Below are 14,655 nucleotides of genomic sequence, written 5' to 3'. Positions count from 1 at the left end.
AAAGCCCCCGTCTCCTGCACAGTCACATATATTTGATGCATGTGCACTTTCAAATCCCTTCCCACAGAAATACATAAAAGTGCATGCACACCCACGGTACAGTTGTAGTCATAAGTGTGCACACACACCTGAAAACTATCCTTAGCCTACCTGATTTTTCTTCAGATTCCAAGTCAGAACTTGTCCCTCTTCCCTAGCATCTTATACTTGGGAGCAGATGGGAAAAATGCCTGTGTCTGTCTGAGGAAACATACTCCCTGTGTTCACACAGCCCCATCTATAAATAAATGTAACACTGGACCCCGGGGGCTGGGGATTAGTTAGGAGCAGGGGTTGGTAATCTCTAGATAAACAAGTACTCACACCTCCCAAATTGGAAAGTGGGTGATCTCAGCCAACTGGAAAAGCATGAAAAGGTCTCCCCCTTTGTCTTGAACAAAATGAACTCTCTTCAAATACCCCTTAGCAGAAAAGCAGGAGATAAGAAGCAAATAAAAGCCTACTGATCTCTCTTTTCTTTCATAAGAACAATGTCTTTTTTGTTAGTTTTAGTGTTTTCATTCCACAGAAAGTGCCGATGGAATTGTAAACCAGTCTAAAACTTCATGGAAGTGGAGAGAAATCAAGCTGTAGGCAGAGAGATTCCAGCCTTATAGCAAAGTCTCCTCTTCCCCCATCTCAGTTTCCCCATCAGTGGAAGAAACGGACTCATATGAGAAGTCTCTTGGCTGTATTCCATGTCTAATGTCCTATGCAAGCTAGTTTCATTTCAGAACGAATGTCAGGCTGACCTGGATTCAAATTCAAGCTATGCTGCTGGCTGAGACTTCAAATAAACCAGTCAGTTTCATTAAACTTCAGATACCTCTTCTGCAAAACAGGGAACTAATGCCCACCTTCAGCATTATTGGAGAATTCAATGAAATGGTGATCGTGAAAATGCTGTGTCAAACATAATGAATGTAGGAGCATTGGTTATTCATTGACTTGGGGAAATCATCTCAGTAACTCATTTCCCACATTTGTAAAACTTGAAAATTGTAGAGAATAAACGTATGCAAAGGGCAGTATGTGGCGCAGAAGATAAAAAGGGCCAAATTGTGTGAATTCCTTCTATTACAGTAAGATTAGGGTATTATTATAGAGCTAATATCACACACACAGGATTTTTATGGCCTCATCATTTTTTGTAGGGCTCTCATCCTACATCTGCATGTATGTTATAAGCTCTCTAAGGGCCTTGGGCAGCACATGCTACACACTGTCTTGAACATTAGTGCAATATGCCGAACCCAGGGATCATGAGGTCAGAGATGTAGTCTTGGATTGGCACCTACATGCTACATAGTTCCCAGGAATCATCATTAGGGCTGCCAGGTTCTCATTTTTCTCATTTATACAGTAAGGGTGCTATTGATCTATTACTGCTCGACATCATATGGCTTTTATAAGAATCAAAAAGGTGACCAATGTGAAAGAACTCCAAAAAGTATTTGGTTATTAATCAGGTCCTTGTCAGCATCAGCAGATAGTGCCTAAGTAGCTTCTCAGCCAAAGGGCTTGGCTAGTCTTTGAAATCTCTCAGCTGTGACCTCTTGGTCAGTGAACCATCCAGACCCAGTTTGGCAAGTTTTCCCATACAGGGCCAGATAACAAATATTTTATGTTCACTCACCTCAGTCTCTCTCCATGAAAAGGGGGATGATGCCGCAATTACTCAGCTCTGCTGTGGTGGCCCAAAGGGAGCTGTAGACAATATATCTAATGAATGGAAGTGGCTATGTTTCAATGTAACATTATTTACAAAAACAGAATGTAGAAGTTTTGGTCCAGATGAGATGACATCGGCCTGATTTTCCTGACTCCTCCCATTAAATACAAGTGTAAACAACTAGACAATGAGAGGCAAAGGAGAACCCTGGCATGCAATGAGAAAAACACAGCAGGTTTGGGACCCCAGGACTGGAGGAAGAGGACAGTGGCTGGGCATCTTGTACCTCCTCTAACCCAGAGCTAATGTTTTTTGCTCTGTGACCTAATAACAGAAGGCATGTCACGTAGATTCATTCCTCTGCAGTATCAAACAGGAGACCCTCTGACAACATCAGGCAAGACCTGTTTCACCAGGGATGAAATACTCTCCCTTCTCACTGGGCCAGAGACTCCTGTGTTCTGCTGAGTGAGAGCAGGGTGGACAGGCAGAACTGGCAGGGGAGACTTAGCTACAGCAGGAGCCTGGTCCAGAAAGCCTCTTGGTACCCATGAGCTTGCAGCTCTGCTCCCTGCCCAGAGACACCAGAGCAATGGAGGGGCATCCGTAGGAGGTGTCTCCTCAGCTCTCCCCACAAAGAGAGCCCAGCATCACCCTTCCCCATCCTGTGTAAATCCCTCTTGGCCCCTCAGGCAGCCCAGCAGGGACTCAGTGGGAACCCTGACAGCACCAGATAAACCAAGCGGTCCAAAAATAACACTGCAAAGCCTCTGAGAATCAAACTGCCTTCAGAGCCATAATCCAAAAGAAGGCCAAGACCTCCATGCAGAACCGAAATGAGGTGACTGTCTGCTAAAATCAAAGATGAAAGAAAACCCATTGTCTCCCAACATAATAGATATAAGGGATATTAATTTTTAAAAATCAGCCATCTTACCAAGAACCAAGAAAGTCACAACTTGAAGAGAAGACAATTAACTGATGCCAACACTGATTTGAATCTAAAAGTGGCCTCAGCTGACATGGATTTTTAAAGGAGTGGTTAAAAAATATTTCAATAATCAGTTACAAATTATCCTGAAACAAAATTTTTAAAATTTCAGCACAGAAAGAGAAGTTATTAAAAAAAGAACCACATGGAGATTATATAACTGAAAAATTCAATAATAGAAATTTAAAAAAATCTTCACAGAATGAGCTCAGTAATAGAGGATAGAATCAATGAACTAAAGGACAGAACAATAGAATTCACCCAATCTGAACAACATATACACTCAAACACACTGCAAATAAATTAAGATGCAATCCTAAAACATGTCAAATAACCCTCAAGAAGACAAGAAAAGAGAAACAGAGGAAATGAATAAAAAACAAATAATTAAAATGACAGACTTAAGCACCAAGATATCACTGACTACCATAAGTGTAAATGATCTAAATATACCAGTTAAAACACAAATCGGCAATGTGGATAAAAAAATAACACCCAGCTATATATTGTTTACAAGAAACACTTCAAATTCAATAACATAGGTAGGCTGAAAATAAAAGAACAGAAAACATGCACCATACAAATATCAATAAAAGAAATCAAGAGTAGACATATTAGGATCTGTTAAAGTAGGTTTCATAGAAAAGAAAATTACTAGAGAGCAAGAGAGATATTATATCATAATGATAAAAGTATAAGTTTACTGGAAAGACATAATGGTCCTAACTATGTATATACCAAGCATCAGAGCCCCAAAATACATGAAGCAAAAATTGATAGAGAGCTGAAAAGAGAAACAGTCAAATCCAGTTGAAACTGGAGACTCCAGCATCCCTTTCTCAGCAACTAAAAGAACTACTAGATTGGAAATCAGTAAGTATATAGAAGATTTGAACAATGTAATCAAACTGCAGGATCTAACTAACATATACAGAACACTTCACTCAACCATAGCAGGATACATATTTTTTTCAAGTAGCCATGGAACATTCATTAAGATGTCATGACTAAATCATAAAACAAATCTTAACAAGTTTAGAAGAATTTAAGCCATACAAAGTGTATTCTCTGGCCATGATGCAACCTGCCTAGAAATCAATAGCATAAGTCAATGGAAAATTGTCTAAATGTGGAAATTAAACAACATACATCTAAATAATTTTTGGGTAAGTGAGGAAGTCTCAAAATCAATCTTAAAAATATACACAATTGCATTCAAATGAAAATGTAGCATATCTGTATATGTGGGATGCAGCTAAAGTGTTCTGAGTGGGAAATTAATAGCACTAAATGCTTACATTAGAAATTACATTAGAAATTAGAAATCAAATCAATAACCTAAATTCCTAACTCAAAAAACTACAAAAAACAAGAGTAAAATAAGCCCAAAGCAAGCAAAAGGAGAGAAATAATAAAGATGAAAGTAGAATTCAATAAAATTCAAAAATAAGAAAATAATAGAAATCAATGACATAAAAAAGTTGTTTATTTGAAAAAGAAATCAACAGAATTCATAAACCTCTAGAAAAAGTGACAAAAACAGAAAGACAGAAGACACAAATTAGCAATATCAGGAATAAAATGGAACATTACTGCAGGTCCTGAAGCTATTAAAAGGATAATAAAAGAATATTACAAATAACTTTATGCTCATGAATTTGACAACTTAGAATAAAGGGGCCAATTCCTCAGAAACCACAAGCTACTACACACATAAAAGATGAAATTGACAATCTGAGTAGTCTTAAAACCATTAAAGAAATTGAATTTGTAATTAAAAGCTTCCAAAAAACAAATACATAGGACCAGATGGTTCATCAGAAATCCTACCAAACTTTTAAATGAGCTAATACCAATTTTATGTAATGTCTTCCCCAAAAGTAGAAGAAAAAGGAACACTTCCAAACTCATTTTATGAGGCCAATATTACCCTGATACCAAACCACACAAAAACAATTCAGGAAAAGTACAACCACTCTCTCTCATGAATGTGAACACAAACATCTTCAATATTATATCAGTAAACTGAATGCAACAATGTATAAAAAGAATTTTATTCACCATAAAGAAGGGATATTTATTCCAGCAGGGCTGGTCTGAAAATTAATCCAATGGAACCTACCGTATCAACAAACAAAAGAAGAAAAATCACGTGATCATATCAATTTTTGCAGAAAAAAACATTTGAAAAAATACAACAGCCTTTTGTGATAAAAAACCCTCATCAAATTAAGGATTCAGGCAAATAACTTCAACTCAATAAAGAGTACCTACAAAAGTTCTACAGCTAATATCATATTTAATGGTGAAAGACTGAATGTTCTCCATCAAAGATCAGCAACAAGGTAAGAAAGCTCTCGTATCATCTTCCTGCAAGTCCACCCCAAACCCCATTATACAGGGTTTATATAATAGGTAGCTACTGACTGTCTGGCAGAGGGCTTAGAATGTGAAATATAGAGCATAAATTTTTTAACTTGTTGAATGAAATATAGAACATAGAACATTAAATTAAAAATTTTTTAAAGGCGTCAAGGTACCTGTTAGAACCCTAATCTTGCTACTCACCCTTGAGTCTTTGTTTAAATATTGCCTTCAGGAAGCCTTTTCTGAGGTACACGGCTGAGGTATGATGACCTCAGCTATTCACCCAATAGCACCATGCTTTTTCTACAATAGTACTTACCACATTTTCTTTTCAACGATTTAACTGTCTGTTTTTCCTGCAGGCTATAAACTCCATGAGATAGAGGTCCAGATCTTTGTAGCTCATTGCTTTAGATCTAGTGCCTAGAACGGAGTAGATGCTCAATAAACAGTGGTTTCATGAATGAATGGATGATCTTTGTCTAGTGATCTCTCTTAGTACATGAATAATCTCTCTTCTTTGCTTCTTGTAGAACTACAGTTTCACTGCCCCAACATCATTTCTTAGCAATGGGATATACTATCTTCAAGCCAAACTGATGAGACATCTGTACTCCCCTGACTTGGGTATGTCTTTGCTGCCCAAGTGGTGCAGAGGTGACAATACATGACCAATCTGCTTTGTCAGGTCTCGGATGTGACACCACTCTGCCTGCTGAGCCTACAATAGTCAACAATTCCAATGGGCTTTAGGACCTGTTTACACTAATTACAGAACATCCTTTTGTATAGTGAACAGTAAGATTTGAACTGAATGTGAGGGATCCCAGGAGGGCAGGCAGCTTTGAAAAATGTGATGTTATCATCTGTGCTATGTAAATTGAGTTTGGGTTGAAATATGAGTTCTGTTTGCCTAACTCAAAAGCGCCTGGCAATAACATTAGTGTTACTGTAAAATATGGTGACACGCTGGAGCTCACACATCATGCCGAGGCCTCTGATAAGATGATTCAGCACAAGCAGTTCTCTTTTATTCTTTTATTCAGTGTTTGAGGGAGTTGCCAATCTAATAAGTTCTTTTTCTTGGGATGAGGGCACCAGATGAGTACAAAACAGCATTTTTGATTTAAAAGAAAAGCACGCATGTTGCAGGAGGAAATCACTTTGCATTTTTCAGCTTCTTCTATAGAAGAAGGAGGTGGTGCTGGAAAAACACACACTCATTTATTGTCCCAGCAGCAGAGCAGCAGGGATTCCACCCTGTCAGTTTTTCTAAGGAAGGAAAATGGAGCCACAGGAGAGTTTCTGAGAACTAATAGCAAGATGGAACAGGGACTGGAATGTAAAAATGGGTCTGTTTGGGAACAGTAAGGTTCTACGAGACATCATCTGAAAAGACAGGAGTGTCCAGTCTGATGGCTAAGACATACGCTGGGTTTGTATAGTATGGGATGAACTTCATCGTGATACACAGAAAGCCTACATGAATGTCTTCTAAATTTTTTTAATTACTGCATAAATTTAAAAAAATTGTTAAACATGCATCACCAATATATTTGTTCTTGTCTCTCCCTCAGTTTCCACATGGAAAATATAAGCTCCATGAGGACAAAGCCTTTGTCTTATTCAACACTGCATCTGAAGCCTAGAGCAGTGCCTGGGGCATCGTGAGTGTTCAATATTTGCTGAATGAAATAAACACATGAATAAATGCATGTACATTTATGTATGAATTATATTCACATAGTGAAATAAACGAATATATATTCATGTAGTGAAATTTTTGGCAAATTTTAATGCACACCAGAGAAGTGAAAAATGTAAAGAAAAGAGACATAAATAAAATATGCATATAGTGCTTCTAGTGATATTTTTTACACATCTCCCCCCAGATCTATCTACTCCACTTTGGATTGGATATAAAATTGTTGTTAAACTTCAGGGTGAATATGAATCACCCAGGAAACTTTTCAAAAAGGAACATTTTTATCCAACCCTCCCCTTTGTCATCTCCCCCAAACTTTGCCTTAGATTCTTATTTAATAGGTCTGGTTAGGAAAGACTTGGAAATTGCACTTTTACAAGTCCTGGGAAATTATGTTGTAGATACGCTTGGAACTCCACTTTGTGAAGCCTGTTGTGAAGAAAGTGTTGACTACATGGGGCTTAAGTCACTCCACGTCCAAGCCTCTGGTGTAAGCCAGCTCTACCCTCCACAATGAAGAAGTTCTTTGGAGCTGGCTTTACAAATAGGAACACACACAGACAGACAGACACACACACACACACACACACACACACACACACACACACACACACACACACACACACACACACACACACACACATGTACTCCGCACAGTGCTTGGTACCTTAAGGGTCATATACAATTTATAACCAACATGGGGTGGAATCTAAGATGACCTACAGAAATGGCCAGGTTGCTCACGAGAGACATCTCAGAACCATGGACAGCTCCTGGGACCCTACCAGCTGCCCAACTTGTAGGAGACTCCTATACGTCATTCTTAGTTGTCTGCTGCCCCCTACCGGGAGAGTGCAGAGCAGTACACATGCCTGTAAGAAGCTGGAGCTGGGCCTCTGCTCCCTAAGCTCCCGCCAGTAACTGCAGTGGCCTCTCAATCCCCATACACACCTGTTTGTTCTCTCGTGCTTCCTCTTCCAAATGCTCATGGCACTGACCAGGAGTTCACATCAACATCAAATAATTCATGACCACATATGACATTATAAAATAAACCAGGAAGTGTGGGGATGAGAGAACAGCACCCCATGTGGGGGAAACTGATTGATCAAGGATATGGTGGCAAAACAATTCTACAAGCATATATTAAATTTCTACTGTCTGCCAGGCACTATAAAGGAAGCAACCAGATTAAGAATCTTTATTCCCTCTTCTTTTAAACTTTATATTTTAAAAAAATAATTTTAGACTTAACAGAAAAGGTACAAAATAGCACAGGGTGCTTACATTTTTAATGTTAAAAACTTACATAACCACACTTCAATTATCAAAATTGGGAAGTTAATACCATAGACTATTCAAGTCTGACCACCTTTTCTCTAATGCCCTTCTCCTGTTCCAGAGTCTAACCTAAAATCCCACACTGCACATATAAATTACTAGTCATATTTCCTTAGTATCATCAAATCTGTGACAGTTCCTCATTCTTTCCTTGTTTTTCATGACTGATATTTTTGATGGGTACTGATCTGTTATTTTATAGAATGCCTCTCAATATGGGTTTGTCTGATGCCTTCTCATGATTAATTTGAGGTCAAGGACATTGCTTATGTTATCTCAGGGGCCAGAGCTAGAAGATATATGCATATATACATATATATCTTATTTACTTCTCTATGCATCTATCTGCATGCACTTCAGAGCCATAAGTTCTTACTGATACCTCCAATTCCAATCCAATGCCACTAAGTTCATTCTAGCTTTTCTTCTTTCCTTATTTGGAATTTCTTTCTCTGACAAACTACCTGGCTCTCATTACCTATAATTTATTCACTTGTTTGTGCAACAAATATTCACATGCAATAACAGAACTGTAGTGCATACCCTCTGAGAAGACAGTATTTGTGCACAGTTCCTTTGGTTTTAACCTTATAGCATCCTGTAAAAAAGAAACAAACCTCCTTTCCATATGTAGAATCTTTGATCTCAGTTCATGGTGTGCATTTGTACGTTTGTGAGCATATATATTTTATTCAGTACCTTCCATGATTTAAATACTTCTACTAGCCACATGTCTCAAATGTAAACTGAAATAAGGCCAGTAGAGACAGCTGCTAATATACCAGATGATTACAGTAGGTGAGGGAACAATGTAAGTCTTCCAGAAGGTGTTCTGGCTCAGATATTAGCTCCTCCCTGCTCTAACTACCTTGATGTGTATCCAGACCTGCTCCACAAAGCTTAGGATTAATCACTGGTCAGAGTTCTACACAAGCAGCAGCCAAACCTTCCCTGACCACCATTTTCCAAAGTCTGTGCTTCCACAGACACCTACGCTTGCTTCTGCCATAGCATTTATTGTCCTCCATTATAAACTACCTTCTTATTATTCTTCCCCCATACCTCCCCTACCCCTGACTCCAAGTCTTTGAGAATATTGGTTTTGCCTTACTTACATCTCTGCCTTCATTACCTTCTCTTGGTGCCCAGAGCGGAACTGGCTCTCTATCAATGTTTCTTGAATGACTGAATGAAGATGAGTCTGGTTGTAGTAACTTTGTTTAAACTGTGTCCTTAGGCTGCTGTAGAAGATCACCTAAAAATGTCAACTCAGAGCCCTACCCAGAAGTCCTAAGTTTCAGTAGATGGGGGGGCACTTCCCAAGAATGTGCATTTTTGCAAGATGCCTGGGAAGTCTTATTCACTTGTAGTTTGACAACACATGCATGCTGGCTAATGCAATATTGACAAGAAGAGTATGGTGGAATGGAGTTATCAGGGCAGGCTTCTGAAAGAGGACTTATTGTCTGATGTTTTAAAGATGCATCTGACCGTGCTGAAGAAAGGCCAACATGTCTGGATAATGAGTGCTGACAGAAGCTATTTCATTTCCCCTTCAGTGGTTCAGGAGAGTGAAGAAGCCTTTAGAAATTTTTCTCAGAAACCCCAATCCTTCCCTACAGAATGGCTACATTTTAAAAGAAAATGCAGAAGACATGCTCTGAGACCAGCTCTGCCACTAAGTCTCCGAATGACTTTGAGAAATATAATAATAATAATTACTACTATAGTAATATTATCATTACCTACCAAACTTATGGAATATTTGAAATATTCCATATACCGTGCTAAGCATTCCCCTGTATATTGTGCATTATCTCAGTATATGGACATTAGACCTAATTACTATTATAATTTGTATATTTCATGAGGATGTATAGATTCAGAAAAGTTCAGCAACCTTCCCAAATTTTCACACTGACCACTTTGCTCATCTGTAAAAAGTGAATAACATCACCTTCCATACAGAGCTGTGATGAGTTTACATTATAAGAGTGGCCGGGAAATTTTCTGGATGAAATGAGAAAAACTGTTGACAGTGCCAACTCTGAGAAAAAAGACTGGGAGTTGTGATGAGAGGGAGATTAACATTCCTTGAGAATTATTCAGTACTTTGTGAAATCTGTGTGAGCTTTCATTATGATAAATACATGAAGTAAAAAATTAATAAAAATAGGAGATAATAAGACAAAGTAGAAATCAGAAAAAAGCAGAAAGCTGCTACCAGCTCTAGGCTGGAGGGACAAACAGAAGGGGCAGCATTACAGGGCATGAGGGTCAGAGATATCAACAGAAGCTGGAACCCAAACATGCCTGTCTGGGGAAGCTGGAGTCATTAAGGAGGTACAGCCACATGCAGAGACAAGGCAGAGAGTGAAGGAAGAAACACTCCAGTGTGACAGATCACTTAATAACCAAAGATACGCCCTGCCCCTACCACCATGTGAAAAAGTAAGCTTTTCCACTCTACCGACATTGGGGTTGCCCACATAACTTGATCTGGCCAAGAGATATTGGCAGACATGACATTAGCAGAGGCTTAAAATGTGCATGCCTAGTCAGACTTGCTCACTGGCACTTTTGTTACTGCCAAAGAACATGCCCTGGGTAGCCAACCAGTCCTTGCAGAATAAGAGACACGTGGAGTAGAGGTGCCCCAAATAATGTGTAGAGTTGAAGCATGAAGCACATGCCCTTCAACCACTACAACTCAAAGCAGAGCTACCCTAACCGATCCATTGGCACGGGACCCGAAGCAAATGCTTACTTGAATGTGCCACTGAATTTTGCTATTACATAGCAATAGCTGATGGAGGCACCCAGCTTCTGCCTTCCTCCTGCCCTCCAGGTTCGCATCCATGCCTCCCATTGGCTACACCCAGCCACAAGCCAGTTGATGCAGGATCTTGGGAAATACAACCTCCTTGTGAGGGATTTTGAGCAAGGGATGAGCAAAGGATGGATTAGGGGGTGGGGAGTAGGGGAGCAGGAACAGACACAGATCTGTTGCAGTGCCTGACATAAAATAGGTTGCTCAGTAAATGAAAATCATTGCTATGTGGGGGTGGGGAGAACTCCCTGGGAAGAGTAAGGCCCACCCTTGGGCTCATGCTCACCTTCCAGGACATGTGGCCCAGGCTTCTAGCTGAAGAAGTACTCCTGAGAAGCAGACATACTCAGAAACGAGGTGTAATAATGTGATGACAGTGATATGGATGTGATAAAATAGTGGACATTTATTGAGCATTTAATATGCTATAGGCACATGTTTTCAAGTTCTTTACATGTAGTAATTTAATCCTCAGAACAATTCTATGGGACTGGTACTAACATACAGATGGTCCCCAACAAACGATGGTTTAACTTCTGATTTTTCAACTTGACAATAGTGCAAAAGTGATACACATTCAGTGGAAACCGCACCTCGAATTTTGAATTTGGATCATTTCCTGGAGTAGTGAAATTCAGTAGGACATTCTCCCACTGTGCTGGGCAGGGCAGTGAGCTGCAGCTTCCAGCCAGCCCTGCCAGCACGAGGGTCAACAACTGATTCGCTGACAACCATTCTGTACCCAGACAACCATTTTGTTTCCCACTTTCAGTACAGTATCCAATAACTTACATGAGATATTCAGCATGTAATTATAAAATATAGGCTTTGTGTTAGGTGTTTTGCCATACTGTAGGCTAATGTGAGTGTTCTAAGCATACCAAAGGTAGGCTAGGTTAGCTGTGTTAAATGCATTTTAAACTTCTGGTATTTTCAAATTATGATGGGTTTATGGGGATGTAACCGCACTGTAAGAGAAGGAAGTTCTCTCTATATATTTTGCCAGTAAGAAAAATTAAAGCATAGAAAGGGGACCCAAGATCACATTGCTAGTAAACTTTAGGGACATATTTGATCCCAGATAGTCTAGCTACTGACTCCATAGCTTTGACCACTACAGTATGGTGAGAAAAACCGTGTGTTTTACATAGCTGTAATTAGGAAATATGAGTATGGGTGTTTGTGAGAGTGCGTACGTGTGTGTGTGTGTGTGTGTGAGAGAGAGAGAGAGAGAGAGAGAGAGAGAGAGAGAGAGAGAGAGAGAGAGAGAGAGAGAGAGAGAGATGGGGGAAGGAACTGGCTCCTGAAGCTTAATATTAAGCAGTGTGAATTTACAAGCTTTGTTCACCTTGACGAAGATGAATGGGGAAGACATGGTTACACAGAGCACTGCATCTTGGAGCTGGCTTGATGAAGTTGAAGCTGTAAATCCTCCTTCTGGAAATGAACCCTCCTTCTTGGGAGATTGCAGCTCAGAGCAGGAGAGAGCGACTGTCACCTGGCCTGTGGACATGACTGACGGGCCTTCTCTGGGAGCCCGGGCAGCTCAGGGACACAGCAATGTCTGTGTGACTAGAGGGGCCCAGGTGGAAGAGGAACCACCCAGGTATGGCTCTCAGAAGCTCCCTGGGTAATGGGCCTTGGAATTAGGGAAACCTTGGTCTGTCTGGCTTCTTCCTCTTATCAGCTACATGACCATGAGGAGGTCATTTAATGCCTTTCAGCCTACCCACTGACATGGGCTATTCCCCACATGAAAACTGGATGATAATTTTTCCCTCAGAAGGTTGTCAAGGATACTCAGTAAAATAATGTTTAATAAAATACTAGCTTGATGCCTGGCATCTGGTAGCATCCAATGCTTGTTGGAGACAATGCCTTTCTCTTCTTAACTGATGGTAACAAAGTCTACAAATAGTAGCAAATGACTAACCTACATTGGGCCCCAAGTGTCATGGCAGCACTCTGCAAGAAACAAAAGGAAAGGCCTCCTCCGGGGTTGGGACACTGTAGCCACGGGGCTCTGTGCATGGGCTTTGGCATAAGTTACCTGGGTTCTGAGTCAACCAACCATTGACTTGCATAGGGCTTTGCAGCAAGTTAGTTAATGTCCTAAAGGCTTAGTTTCCTCATCTGTGAAATAGGTGATAATAAATGTCTCTACCGTTGGGGGGTTTTGAGAGCTCCCTGAGCTAATGCACTTCACACACTTGACCGAGTCCCTGGTACACAGTAAACTCCTGATGCATGTCACTTGTAATTATGGTGCATGTAGATAAGATGCACTGATCAAGGGTATGGGGTCTAGAGCCGAAGTTAATTAACTCAAAACCTGTTACTACGGTATTGTAAGCAACCTTGGGCAATAGCTCAGTTTTCCTGTGTCCCAACTTGCCCACCTGAGATATGGTGATAACAATCGATCTTCTTCATGGAGGTTGCTGTGAAGATTAATTGAGTGAGTACATGCAAAACACTCAAGATAATATCTGACCTCAATAAGGATTCAGTAATTATTACATTGTCTTTATTTCTAAAAGTATCTACTTTTTTTGTGCAAAGGGCATTTTATCAGGTCATCAGATCACTGCATATATCAAAACTCATTCCACTGGGGACATAACACAGAGATGAGCAAATTGATGCCAGTGAATTTCCTAGGTAAAAGTGGTCAAAAACAGGCAAGGGTTATTGATTGGGCAGGAAATGAAGTTAGCCCGTGGTTTAAGCTCTGTTAATTGGAGAAATCACACAATTGTGTCTATAATACAGAAGAGGTCCTTAAAATGTTTATAGGTATATATTTTACATATGTGTGTTTATAATGGAATATATAAATAAAAAAATGTGGCAAGAAGATAAAGGATTCCCTCTGCATACTATCTGGGAAAGTTAACCTGGGCTATAGTTATGGGAAGTGGTCTATAACAGATATTCAGTAATGTTGCACTGAATGAATGAGTATGGGGGGTATACTCAAAATTATTAATTGATCGTACACACGATCAGAAGAGCATGGAGACTACTGGTCTGCAGGCTGTTTTCCAATCCGGGCTCAGGAATCCACACTCCTCCCATCCCAACCCCTCCTCGTCCTTTCTCTTGGTCCTCCATCCATCCCCCATCTTCTGCAATTGCTTCTCATCCCCCAAACGCGAGCTGCCTTGCTCTCCTCTTCCTTCTGCTTGAGATGTTCCTCCTTTTCTCTTGATTAATCTTGAGCTCATCCTTTCAAACCCTGTTAATATGCTGCATCCCACGTGAAATCTGTCCTAACTCTCCAACTGCCTCTTTTCTCCTTGCTTCCATATCATCTCGTACGAATGCCTATTACAGCTCTAATCACAATGTGTTGTGATAATCCATTTTTGAGTCCGGTTTCCCCTTTCCCTGCCAGGCACAGAGTGGATGCTTAATTTTTATTTGTGAATAGATGGATGGATGGATGAATGACTGAATGGGTAAATATTTTTAATTCTTGGATAGACTCTTCCCCTCCCCTTTCTTGCCCTTCCTGCAGAGACGTCCCTCTCCTCTGACTGTCCCTGGAGGACTGAGTCATTCTCGTTCCCTTCTTAATCACCTGTCCTTGCACACCTTGTCTCCTCTTAACCTAATTTCTTACACCTCTCTTGCTACCCCAGCCCTTCCCCCACTGCCCTCCATCCCTAATCTTCTGACCTTCGTGTTGTTCCCCAAATGCCTTTTTT

The sequence above is a fragment of the Manis javanica genome, chromosome 4, assembly GCF_040802235.1.
Source record: "Manis javanica isolate MJ-LG chromosome 4, MJ_LKY, whole genome shotgun sequence".
NCBI classification, from domain to species: Eukaryota; Metazoa; Chordata; class Mammalia; order Pholidota; family Manidae; genus Manis; species Manis javanica.
This window is presented reverse-complemented; position numbering follows the sequence as displayed.